This window comes from Diceros bicornis, chromosome 17 (genome assembly GCF_020826845.1).
Source record: "Diceros bicornis minor isolate mBicDic1 chromosome 17, mDicBic1.mat.cur, whole genome shotgun sequence".
NCBI lineage: Eukaryota > Metazoa > Chordata > Mammalia > Perissodactyla > Rhinocerotidae > Diceros > Diceros bicornis.
The window spans coordinates 59678672-59691312 of record NC_080756.1 but is presented as its reverse complement, the minus strand read 5'-3'; the positions used below and the strand labels follow the sequence as shown (position 1 = coordinate 59691312).

At 35.6% G+C, this 12641-nt stretch overlaps 1 protein-coding gene across 14 annotated transcripts in view; it reads right to left on the bottom strand.

The window, feature by feature from the left end:
* Positions 1 to 12641, bottom strand: part of ERC1 (ELKS/RAB6-interacting/CAST family member 1) — a 544778-nt gene that overhangs the window by 446220 nt on the left and 85917 nt on the right. The gene's annotated exons all lie outside the window — the stretch shown is intronic.

Here is a 12641-nt window from a genome sequence, read left to right as displayed (position 1 = left end):
ACGTACTATTATTTCAATTTTATTGATGATGACACTAGGCTTACAGAGATTTAAGGAACTTGCCCAAGATCACACAGTAAGTGATAGAGCTGGCATTCAAATCAAAGCAATTCTCCCACCCCAATGAAACTAGTACTACCCAAAGGTAATAACATAACTTGAAGCTTTAAAAAACAAAACAAAACTGAGACTATGTGAGCTTTTTATACAGAGGAAGATAACAATATAGGCAAGTAATTAAATGAAGATGTTAATGCAGATAAACTACTAAAATGTTTGAGAGGATATATCTTTAGCCTATACCCCTAATGAAGGTATATGAATCTTTAATCTGAATGGATACATTCCAGCACCTTACACAAAGACTCTAAAAGGATGTTACATCAAGAATCATATTTTTAGAAATGAAGAAGAAATAAAAGATCACTTTTTATACTCAAGGTATTCAAAGCCTGGCAGTGTGCCACAGTGGAAAAAACACTAACCCACAATCAGAAGACGAGAGTTTTAGTTCCAACTCTCACACTAACTAGCTACGTAATTTGGGACACATTGCCATCTTTCTGGGTTTCAGATGCCTCATATTTAAAATGAGGATATAAATATCTGCACCATCTTTCCACAGAGTTAATAATATCATGGAAATCTTTGTGGTGTATATTTTAAAAGATACATTGTTTAAAAATTTTGGCAGAATGGAAAACAGCAGTATAGTAAATATCTCAAAAAAATGATTTTGCAAGTGTACAAAGATGTATATATAAAGATACTCATTGTTTATAATAGTGACAAAATTAGAAATAAGCTAAATGCATATTAATAGGAGATGAGTTAAGTAAATGGGAAATGTCCAAAACTTAATACTATGCATCAATAAAAAATAACAAGGTAGATTTATATTTACTGATGAAAACTATGGTCACAATATATTATTTTAAATGTAAAAAAAGACTATATAATAGCAGGTACAGGATGATCTCAACTCTGATTTTTAAAAGAGTATATACATGCAAAGAAAAGTCTAAAAGGATGTAAACAATTACCAAAGACTATCTCTGGGTATGGGCAGCTTTTACATTTTTCTTCATACATTTTTGTACTATCTAAATCTCCTACAGTAAGCCTATAATCCTTTTGTAATTAAAAAAAATGACATTTTTACCTAAAAATAAGAGAAATAGACTTCAGAGATGCCTGCTTGGATGAAGAATACTGTGTTCAATTTGCTCCGCTTTCATTAAAATGAAGGGAACAATAAATATTTACTATAAACAAAAAGTAAAATATTCATAAGAAATAAAGATATTTCTGGAAAGTTACAGAAGAAAAAATTAATGGTTATTTTTATTAAAAAAGAAAGAAAAACTGGAATGGTTGAGAAACAACTTGTGAGAAGACATTATATATTTATTCTATTCCTCCTAAAATTTTTTTAACTGAGGTATAATCGACATTTTAATTTTGTTAGTAACAGCTTTATTGAGATATAATTCATCTGCCATAAAGATCACCTCTTTAAAGTGTACAATTCAATGGTTTCCAGCATATTAAAAGTTATATATCGATCACTACTAATTCCAGAACACTTTCACCACCCCTAAGAGAAATTCCATACCCATTAGCAGTCACTTTACATCTTCCCTACTCCTAACCTTCCTCTTGAATTTAAGCTAAATAGATGTACTACCCATTCAAAAATTAAATTTAAAAAAATGCCTACCAGGGGCCGGCCCGGTGGCGCAAGCAGTTAAGTGCGCGTGCTCTGCTGCGGCAGCCCAGGGTCCGCCAGTTCGGATCCTGGGCGCGCACCGACGCACCGCTTGTTAAGCCGTGCTGTGGCAGTGTCCCATATAAAGTAGAGGAAGATGGGCATGGATGTTAGCCCAGGGCCAGTCTTCCTCAGCAAAAAAAAAAGAGGAGGATTGGCATGGGATGTTAGCTCAGGGCTGGTCTTCCTCAAAAAAAAAAAAAAATGCCTACCAATATATTTTCAACCTTATAAAGGAATGAAATTCTGACACATGCTACAATATGGATGAACCTTGAGGATATTACACTAAATAAAATAAGCCAGTCACAAAAGACAAATATTACATGATTCCACTTAAATGACATATCTAGAGCAGTCAAATTTATACAAACAGAAAGTAGAACAGTGGTTGCCGGGGCTGGGAAGAGGGGAGGGATGGGGAGTGACTGTTTAACGGGCACAGAGATTCAGTTTTACAGGATGAAAGAGTTCTGGAGATGGATGGTTGCACAACAATATGAATGTACTTTATGCCACTGAACTGTACACTTGAAAAATGGTTAAGATGGTAAATGTAAGATGTATTTTACAACAATAAAAAAAATTGGGGGAAAAAGACATCTGCCATAGAATTCCACTGTATAAATATTAAATAATTTATTTATAACTATTGATAAACATTTAGGTTGGTTATTTTTCACTATTATAACAGGCACCTTCATATGTACATCTTTGCACCTATATCCAAATTGTTCCTGGGGAAAAATGCTCAAAGGTGGAATTGCTAGATTGGAGGGTATGCAGTTATAATTTTGATACATATTACAAATTATCTCTAAAAGACTCTGTACAGATTTAAACTTCCCCCAAACAATATCTGGGAGTGGGCACTTCTCCATACCTTTTTTTTTTTTTTTTTTGTGAGGAGATCAGCCCTGTGCTAACATCTGCCAATCCTCCTCTTTTTTTCTTTTGCTGAGGAAGCCTGGCCCTGGGCTAACATCCGTGCCCATCTTCCTCCACTTTATATGGGACGCCGCCACAGCATGGTTTGCCAAGCGGTGCGTCAGTGCGCGCCTGGGATCCGAACCGGCGAACCCCGGGCCGCCGCAGCGGTGGAGCGCGTGCACTTAACTGCTTGCGCCACTGGGCCGGTCCCCACTTCTCCATATCTTTGAAAACTTTGGGTACTTTCTTTTTCTGGCATTTCTTTGATTACAAATGAGGCTGAACATCTATTCACATATCTACTGGCACTTTGTATTCCTTCCTTTGTGACTCATCTGTTCTTGTTCTCTGCCCATTTTGTTAGTGTGACATTTAACCTGTTTTCCTAATTCATTTTAGGAGCTTTTTATATCAGAAAAATAACCTTTTGCCTGCTGTGTATGTTACAGAATATTTCCAAGTCTGTCATTTTTCTCTTAACATAGTTTATGGAGACTTATTTTTAAATAGACAATTTTTTTTTTTTTTGAGGAAGATCAGCCCTGAGCTAACATCCATGCCAATCCTCCTCCTTTTGCTGAGGAAGACTGGCCCTGAGCTAACATCTGTGCCTATCTTCCTCTACTTTATGTGGGACGCCGCGACAGCATAGCTTAACAAGCAGTGCATCGGTGCACACCCAGGATCCGAACCAGGGCCGCCAGCATGGGAGCACGCGCACTTAACCGCTATACCACGGGGCCGGCCCTAGACAATTTTTTTAATGTAAAGATATCAACATTTTCTTTTATAGTTTCTGGTTTTGGTATTGTGCTTACAAAGTAGTAAACTTTCAATTCTGGTAGTCTTCAAACTCTTGAAAAGTATTGCTTTTTCTTACCAAGAATATATTTAAAATAAAATTATCAGGGGCCGGCCCCGTGGCTTAGCGGTTAAGTGCGAGAGCTCCGCTACTGGTGGCCCGGGTTCGGATCCCGGGCGCGCACCGACACACCGCTTTGCCTGCCACGCTGAGGCGGCGTCCCACATACAGCAACTAGAAGGATATGCAACTATGACATACAACTATCTGCTGGGGCTTAGGGGAAAAAAAGGAGGAGGAATGGCAATAGATGTTAGCTCAGAGCTGGTCTTCCTCAGCAAAAAGAGGAGGATTGGCAAGGATGTTAGCTCAGGGCTGATCTTCCTTGAAAAATAAATAAATTAATTAATTAATTAAATTAAATAATCAGGTATTTTAATTAATGAATATGATTTTTTAAAAGCATTTAACTGCCAGCATCACACTATAAAAAGTCTCAACAGTTGATGGAGTTCAAAATCCTTAATAAAAAAATGTGTCAAAATGCTAATTCTCTGAAGCCTAGAACCAACCCTAGTTTCCTTCCTTACTTCTGGAAGTCAAAAAATCCAGTTAAATCCTGAGCGAATTTATCCCAAAGGGAAAGATCAGAAGTTAAATTCAACAACGAAACTGATTTCTAGGTACAACTTTCCTCCTTTTTTGGACATTCATCACCAATTCATTCAAGTAAGGAGAAACAGACATTGACTACAGCTAATAGTATCACATACACTTCAGCACATACGATTAAATCTAGTACGGCCATTAGTATTTTGGTAAAGAAAGAAAATACAACTACTAATGTGTCCATTTCTTCAGCTCTGCTTGCACCCATTTTACTATGGTATAGAATTAACACAATGCTCTGACTGGTAGCCTAGAAGGCTACACAGCAATTTTCTCCACTGAAATAGGAATCAACGTTCCTACTTGAGGCTACACTCAAGCTAGCTTTACTTTTTAAAAAGTCCTGCCAACTCCCTTGGGAGAAGAAAGAAGAAGCAGTCTAGAAGCCAGGATACTCTTTTTCCAGCATCTTCATACAGAAGAAAAAAAGGGCATATCTGCACATCTCACAGACATTTACAATGACCAGCCAAGAACAGATATGTACAATTAGTAGGAAGATATCAAATGTAAGATATTAGGAGAATTTCTATTTGGGAATTCTGCTCATGACACTCTCCAAAATGATCTCACACTTCTCATATTCCAAATACCGACACTCACTAGTCTACTTCTTTTCACTCTAATATTAAGTTTGATCTGGAAAGACTGGAAAGTAATGGCTTAAAATTTACTCCAAGGATTATGCTATTATTACACCAAGCTATATCTCAATGGAATAGTAGAATATTGTGAACAACAATAATGAAAACTCTTAAATCTCTGATAGGAACTATGACTTAGAAAAATAATACATCTGCAAAAAGGACAAAACATCACAACAACACTTCATATATTTTAGATAAATATTAGAAGCTCTTCTGAGGGAGAACTTCCAACAAATAAACTATCATTAGTTACTTGGAACAAGACAATGATTTGATCCAATTTATCTTGATTTCTAAAATGACAGAACTACGTAGTCTAGAACTATTTTTAGTTAGAGAAAGAGAATATTAGAGATATATGAAAATAGTCATCATTACAAACAATATATCACAGAGAACTCAATGCACTATTTGTGAAGATAACCAGTTAGAAAAAATACCAGTATTGCACCCTATTACATTAAAGAACAATTTCTTTCTGAAACATGTAAATAAATACATTGAGTAAACTTTATTAATATAATATGCAAAAGAGCTTATAATAATCTTACTAAAGTCATTTGAGTCAAGCTTCCAGCTTCCTCACGCTATTTGATGTTCTGATCTGTGCTACCACAATACTGTGTCCCTAAGAACAGCACTTACCAGACTGATCTGCAATTTATTTCTTTGTATCTGTCTTCAATAAAATGTAATAGGTCTTGGGACTGTCATCTTTTTACTCTGTGGCACAGCACAGTGCTTGGGATAAGTGTTCAATAAACTTTTGATAAAAGATTGACAAAAAAAAATTTTGAGAAATTATTCTGAAAGTAAATGGCTACTGGATAGTAGATGCAAATCAAGTCCCTGGAAAGTCCTGTCCTTTCCCTATAATACAGTAAATTACTCCTATTCTGTAACAATTAGTTCTTTACCAGCTAACACAAATAATTCTATGTTAAATACAAACTGGCCAAAATACAAAACACAATCCTAATAAAAAATGTTAATTATATACTGTAGGTTTATTTGTGCTTGATCCAAAGAGCATTTTCAGATAATTAATAGTCAACAAGAATCTTTCATACTTTTAGTACTATACAAAGCACACAAAAAGTATAGGATAAAGTTCTTGTCCAAAAATAAAGCTTACAAATCAGTAAAACACGAAAGTTATACACACACTCACTCACCAGCACTATACCCTATTATAAATTTTAAATTAAGAACAATATTCAAGAAAGAGATATGCGACACATATAAAGCACTTATTATACATGCCATATATTCAAATGAAGTTTAGAATCTATAAGATCACTATGAGCTAGAATCATGAATCTTTAATATGAAAAGAAAGTGTTCTAATTTCTATCATTTTAGAAGAAACTTGGCAAAGTAATTTAATGAGTCTGAACCTCAGAGACTAAGACAGAGGAAGAGCCTCTGAGGTAATTTATTTCTTCTGATTATTAGTCTAGTATTCTTTCAGTTGATGACAAAGATTTATTTTCTGTATAGCAAAGCACACTAAACTCTCAAATATTAAACCAAAACCAAGTTCTCAGACTGGTCTAAACACCAGCAATAGACAGACTACAATGCAAGAAACAAGCACACCAGAACTCAAATGGATAGATTAAATTGTTTAACCTTCTCACCCTTTACTTTGAGCTTATCGTCCTCTAAAAAAGATGTCGGAGTCAAGAAAACAAACAAGGAATTATACTAGAATTCTAGCAACTAACGCTCCGCTACTGAATCCAGGAAAAATAAGAACATCTATCTTTATGCTAGCACAACCCAGAATGGAAGTTCAAGAATAAAGGAAAATGCTATCAAAACGGGGAAGTCCTGGGGCCCGCCTGGTGGCATAGTGGTTAATTTCATGCGCTCCGCTTTGGTGGCCCGGGGTTCACAGGTTCGGATCCCAGGCGTGGACTTACCACTCACCAAGCCATACTGTGGCAGCATCCTGTATACAAAATAGAGGAAGATGGGCACAGATGTTAGTTCAGAGCTAATCTTTCTCAGCAAAAAGAGGAGGATTGGCAATGGATGTTAGCTCAGAGCCAGTCTTCCTCACAAAAAAATATAGGCAAGTCCAAAGGTCATAATACATTCCATACACTATGCGCTCATCAAGATAATCAACAACTTGGGCCGGCCCCGTGGCTTAGCGGTTGGGTGTGTGCACTCCGCTGCTGGTGGCCTGGGTTCGGATCCTGGGTGCGCAGTGACTCACCGCTCCTCCGGCCATGCTGAGGCCGCGTCCCACATACAGCAACTAGAAGGATGTGCAGCTATGACAGACAACTATCTACTGGGGCTTTGGGGGAAAAATAAATAAATAAAATCTTTAAAAAAAAAAGATAATCAACAACTCAAGAAACAATAAACTGCTTTTAGTATAAGTTCTAGAAATCTCAAATAGCTTTTAGTTACCAAAGCCCCATACTATTTATAATTTACCTCTTAACCTCTACATAAGCAGTCTCCTCTGCCCTTTCCCTCTCTTTCACTCCCAGCTAAATCCTACTTGTCCTTTCATTCTTAGCACAGGCATCATCTCCTCTAGAAAGCCTATTCTGACTCCTCAAACAGAAAAAGAAAGGAAGAAAGGAAGGAAGGAAGGGAGGGAGAGAGAGAGGGAGAAAAGGAGAAAGGGAGAGAGAAAGAGAGAGAGACAGAGAGAGAAAAAGAGAGACAGAAAAAAAGAAAGAGAGAGAGAGAGGAAGGAATTGATGGAAGAAGAAAAGTACAGAAAGAAGAAAAGATAGTACTCCAAACCAGAAATTACAATAGTAAAAATATCATACTAACCAATGTCAGAGTTGGAGAGATTCATTCCATTTAAATAACATCAAAATAACTAAAAAAACAAAACAAAAACACTTAAAAGTAAAATTGACCAGCAGAGTGATCCTGTAACAACCATTTCCATAGTGTTTGAAACTTGAGAATGCTCAGCAGTAACAGCGCAATGGCAGAACTACAAGGGTCCATGAAGATACTGCTTATTCCCAGCAGCATCTGAAGTATCAACCTCACTTCTTTCTTGATTCTCTACAACCCAAAAGTTTCCAACACCCGCAACAAAGGTAAACGAGATTAACAAAATTCCCAAATTTAGTCACAGAAATACTAGTATATGAATCAACAAACAGAAAGAAGACTAAAGAAAGAAGAGTTAGGTGATACCAATCAGCCATGAAAGTGGTAACAGCTAATCTCAGCAATGCTGTTACTGGGAGTGGATTTTGCTGAATGAACACACATTGGAGGCAAGAAGCTTGGCTATCTGAAGAGAGTCCCTGCCAACACTGAGCTGCAGCACACAACGTAAAGCCGACAGTGGCTAATGTCTGTGTCTAGCAGAACTTTGTCAACACTGAAGTCACTGTGTACCCAAAGCTTATCAGAAGCTATAGAATTTCTTTCTTCTCTTCCTCCAGAGACAGAAGAAGTGAGGAAGACTATTTGAAATTGAGGGAAAGTACAAAGAGATCATGACCTTACAGTCTTATGGAAAAGCATTCATGTACAGTGCTATTGTTTAAGATGCTTTCACATACTCTATCACCGAAAAATTTTAAATTGAGATGAAGCCAAACAAAATTATTTATATAAATAATTCTCTATGGGGGAGAAAATAGCATAAAACATACATAAAGAACATCAGTAAACCAGAATAAACTGACCAAAATTATTCACATCTTTTTTGAAGACTTACATTCTTAGTAATGTGCTTTCCTATAAAAATCAAATATAGCTATTAAGCAAATCAAGATGAAACAGACTAGACTAGGCAACAGACATTACAATAGTCCACTAATATCTGTATTATTAAGCATTCAGCAATCCTGGTAAATACAAGATCAACATGTAAAATTTAACTTCATTTCTCTACACAGGAACAAATCTTTAAAAAGTATAATTAAAAAGAGAGAAAGAAAAGCTTGATAAGAACAAAACGGCACCTGGGGATAAAAATAACAACAACACGTCAAAGCTTTTATAGAGAAAATCACAAAACACTAAAGTGTAAATATAAATATTTATTGTATACAATCCCTTAATATATTCCATGGCAACCACCAAATAAGGTGTGTCTAAGACTCTTGCCCATGCTTCTGTAAAAATGTTAGGTAGATAAAAGAAATCTTTAAAAATTAATGAAAATTTTTTGAAAAATTAATGAAAAAACAGAAATCAACTTAAGTAGTAAACATAGTACAAAAGATTGCTTCATGTTTTAGTAGCACTGTTGAGAGCAAACAGGAATACCAGACAGAAGCTTCATGAGGTATTTAAAAGGAAAATAATTTGCTTTCTTGACTCTCACCAATTCTATCACATAAACTCCAATAAATACATTTGCTACCATTATTTTCAAACATTTAACTCCTGCATTCACATTTACAGAGATTTTACTTACCATATTGTATTTGCAATTCAAATATTTAGGTCTATGACCACAAAAATCTTTCACCATCACTTCAGCTGACTGTACACTTTTAAGGAAAAGATATTTGGATATCTATGTTAGAAAGCATTGCTCATAAAATTAAAAATTGATAAATTGGACTTCATCAAAATTAAAATTTTTTGCTTATCAAAAATGACCATTATAAAAATAAATTGGTAAGCCACATACTGGGAGAAATGGTAACTGTCAAAGGACTTGTATACTGAATATACTAACAACTCCTATAACTCACAAATAAAAAACAAACCAATGTTTTAAAAATGGGTGAAAGACTTAGATTCTTCAAAAAGGAAGATATATAACTAGCTAATATGCAAATGAAAAAGTGACTAATATCAATTGTAATTAGGGAAATGAAAATTAAAACCAGAACGAGATACTACTACACACCCACTGGAATAGCTAAAATTTAAACTAATGCCAGTATTGGTAAGGATGTGAAACAACCAGAACGTGAAATTATACCAACACTCTGGAAATTGGTCTGGTAGTTTCTCATAAAGTTAAACATGCACCTACTCTATGACCAAGCAATTCCACTCCTAGATATTTCCCCAAAAGAAATGAAAACGTCCACAAACACAGCTGTATAAAAATGTTTATAGCAGCTTTATTCATAAGAGGCAAAAACTGGAAACAACTGCATCAACAGAAGAATGGATAAACTGATTATGCAATATCCATACAATGAAAACTACTCAATATTAAAAAGAGTGACTACAGATACACGCAACGACATGAATAAATGTAAAAAACAACATGCTGAACAAAAGAAGCTACACCTAATAGAGTATAGACTTTATGATTCCTTTTATATGAAGTTCTAGAACAGGGAAAACTAATCTAAGGTGAGAGGAATTAGAACACTATTTGTTAAGGGGCAGGGAAGATATTGACTGGAATGGGATGCAAGGGAACTTTACGGGATGATGGAAATGTTCCATATCTTGATAAAACAGTGGATTACACAGGTGTTGGCATTTGTCAAAACTCACGGAACTATGATGCTTAAGATCTGTGTATTTCACCGTATGTAAACTATATCTCTACAAAAAAAGACTATTAAAAGAGAAAAAGTAAAACAAAGAGAAAAACAAATAAATATTCAAAACAATTTCTTAACAAGTAGGAACAACTTCCCTTAAAAGAAGATAATTTAGTTGATTTTGAAGAACGCTTCCAATTCTAACATGCTTTGTAGTACCCTCTATCACCTAATTCAATTGTTAACTTGCATTCTTAAAAAAGTAAGAGAAGAAAGCAGAAGCTTGGGGTTATAAACTCATTCAAACATACGACAAAGTAAGGAAATCACTGTCAACAATTTGCCTTATTTGCTTCAGATCAATCTCTCTCTCACTACTGTTTGTTTAAAATTCACATAAATGATGTCATTTGCACATGGTTCTCTTTGCAACTTGTTTTTCCTACTCAACATAATGTCTTTGAGAACGTAAATTGGTGCAGTCACTATGGAAAACAGCATGGCGGTTCCTCAAAAAATTAAAAATACAGCTACCATATGATCCAGCAATTTCATTTCTGGGTATTTATCCAAAGAAAACAAAAACATTAACTCAAAAAGATATACGCACCCCTATATTCACTGCAGCATTATTTACAATAGCCAAGATATGAAAACAACCTAAATGTCCATCAATGGATGAATGGATGAAGAAAATGTAACAAATATATATACATACACACATACACATACACACAACAGAAACTTCGGCCATAAAAAGAATGAAATCTTTCCATATACAACAACATGGATGGACCTTGAGGGCATTATGCTAAGCGAAATAAGTCAGACAGAGAAAGACAAATACCATATGATCTCACTTATATGTGGAATCTAAAAAAAACCAAAAAACAAAAAATACATATACACACACACACAATATACATATACATACCCACATAAACACATACACACACAATTATAATTGCCAATAGGGATAAAAGTTGCAAATTCAAGGTAGTAAGAGAATACATAACAAAAAGACCTGACCCACCTTGGGAGGTTCAGGGAAAGTTTACCCAAGAAAGTGATTAGGGGGCTGAATGAGATTTGAGGAATGAATTAACTTCTGTTAGCTATTTAACGACATGAAGAGACATAAAGACATGAAGAGAGGACAACTTATGTGAAGACCCTGAGGAAGGAGGGTGTATGGCACATTTGAGGAATTAAGGAGACTGAAGCACAAATGACTTTAAGGAAGTGTGGCAAGAGTTTTAATGGACTTTAAGTGTAGTAGGAAGCCACTGAAAACTTTTGAGCAGAATATTATCACCCCCATCATCATTACTAATATTTATCAAGTGCTTACCACATGCCAGGCACACATTACCTCACTTAACTCTTACAACAATCACATGAAGTAAGAATTACTATAACCATTTTACAGATGAGGAAACTAAGGTTTGGAGAGACTTAGCAACTTGCCCAAGGTCACATAACTAGTGAGTGGGGAGCCAGAATTCAAACATCACGTGCATTTTTAAAATCTAAAACTGACTGCAATGTTGCTGCACATTAGGGGAAAAGAGAAAGACCTGGAGAAAATGAGAGACTGTTACAATAATCTAAGCTAACAATGATGATGATCGAACTAAGATAATGGTAGCAGGGGTGGAAAAATGGATGGGCTTAGTGAAATACTTAAGACAAAAAAAATCACCAAGATTTGACGGCAAGGTGGGAAATGAGGGAATCAAGGAACATTCTGAAGTTTCTGACTTAAACATCCTAGATAAGTGTGTGGTGCCATAAACAAATCGGGAAAAAATAAGAAGGACCAGAATTGAGGAGAGATCATGAGATGAATTTTAGGTGCCTTTGAGATGTTGAGAAAATGTTTCAAGTGAGCAATTAATTGGCTATGTGGGTCTGGAGCTTGGAGGAATGATATGAGCTAAAGATATAAATGCGGAGGCTCTGATACACAGATGTTAACTGAAGCCACTCATAATAAGTGAATGAGCCTCTCTAGGAAAAGAAAATAGAGTAGGAGGAGACAGTCATAGGATTGATCCTACATTAAATGGCAGGTACACTATGAGAGGCTGGCAAAGGAGACAAGAGAAGCAGTCAGGGAACTGGATGGAAATCACGAAAAAACAGTGTCACAGAAATTAAAAGCGGTAAGACCCTTTCTCTAGGTTAAGGGGAGAACACAGACCAAGAAAGATTTGGCTCTGGGTTCAATTCCTGGTTCCATCAGGTTAACTTCATTTTTAGCAAAGCGATTTAAATACTCTGAGCATTAATTTATTAATCTATGCTATATATATGAAACTTAACCTGCAGGGTTATTATAATAATTAGCAATAATGTAGAGAGACAGCACC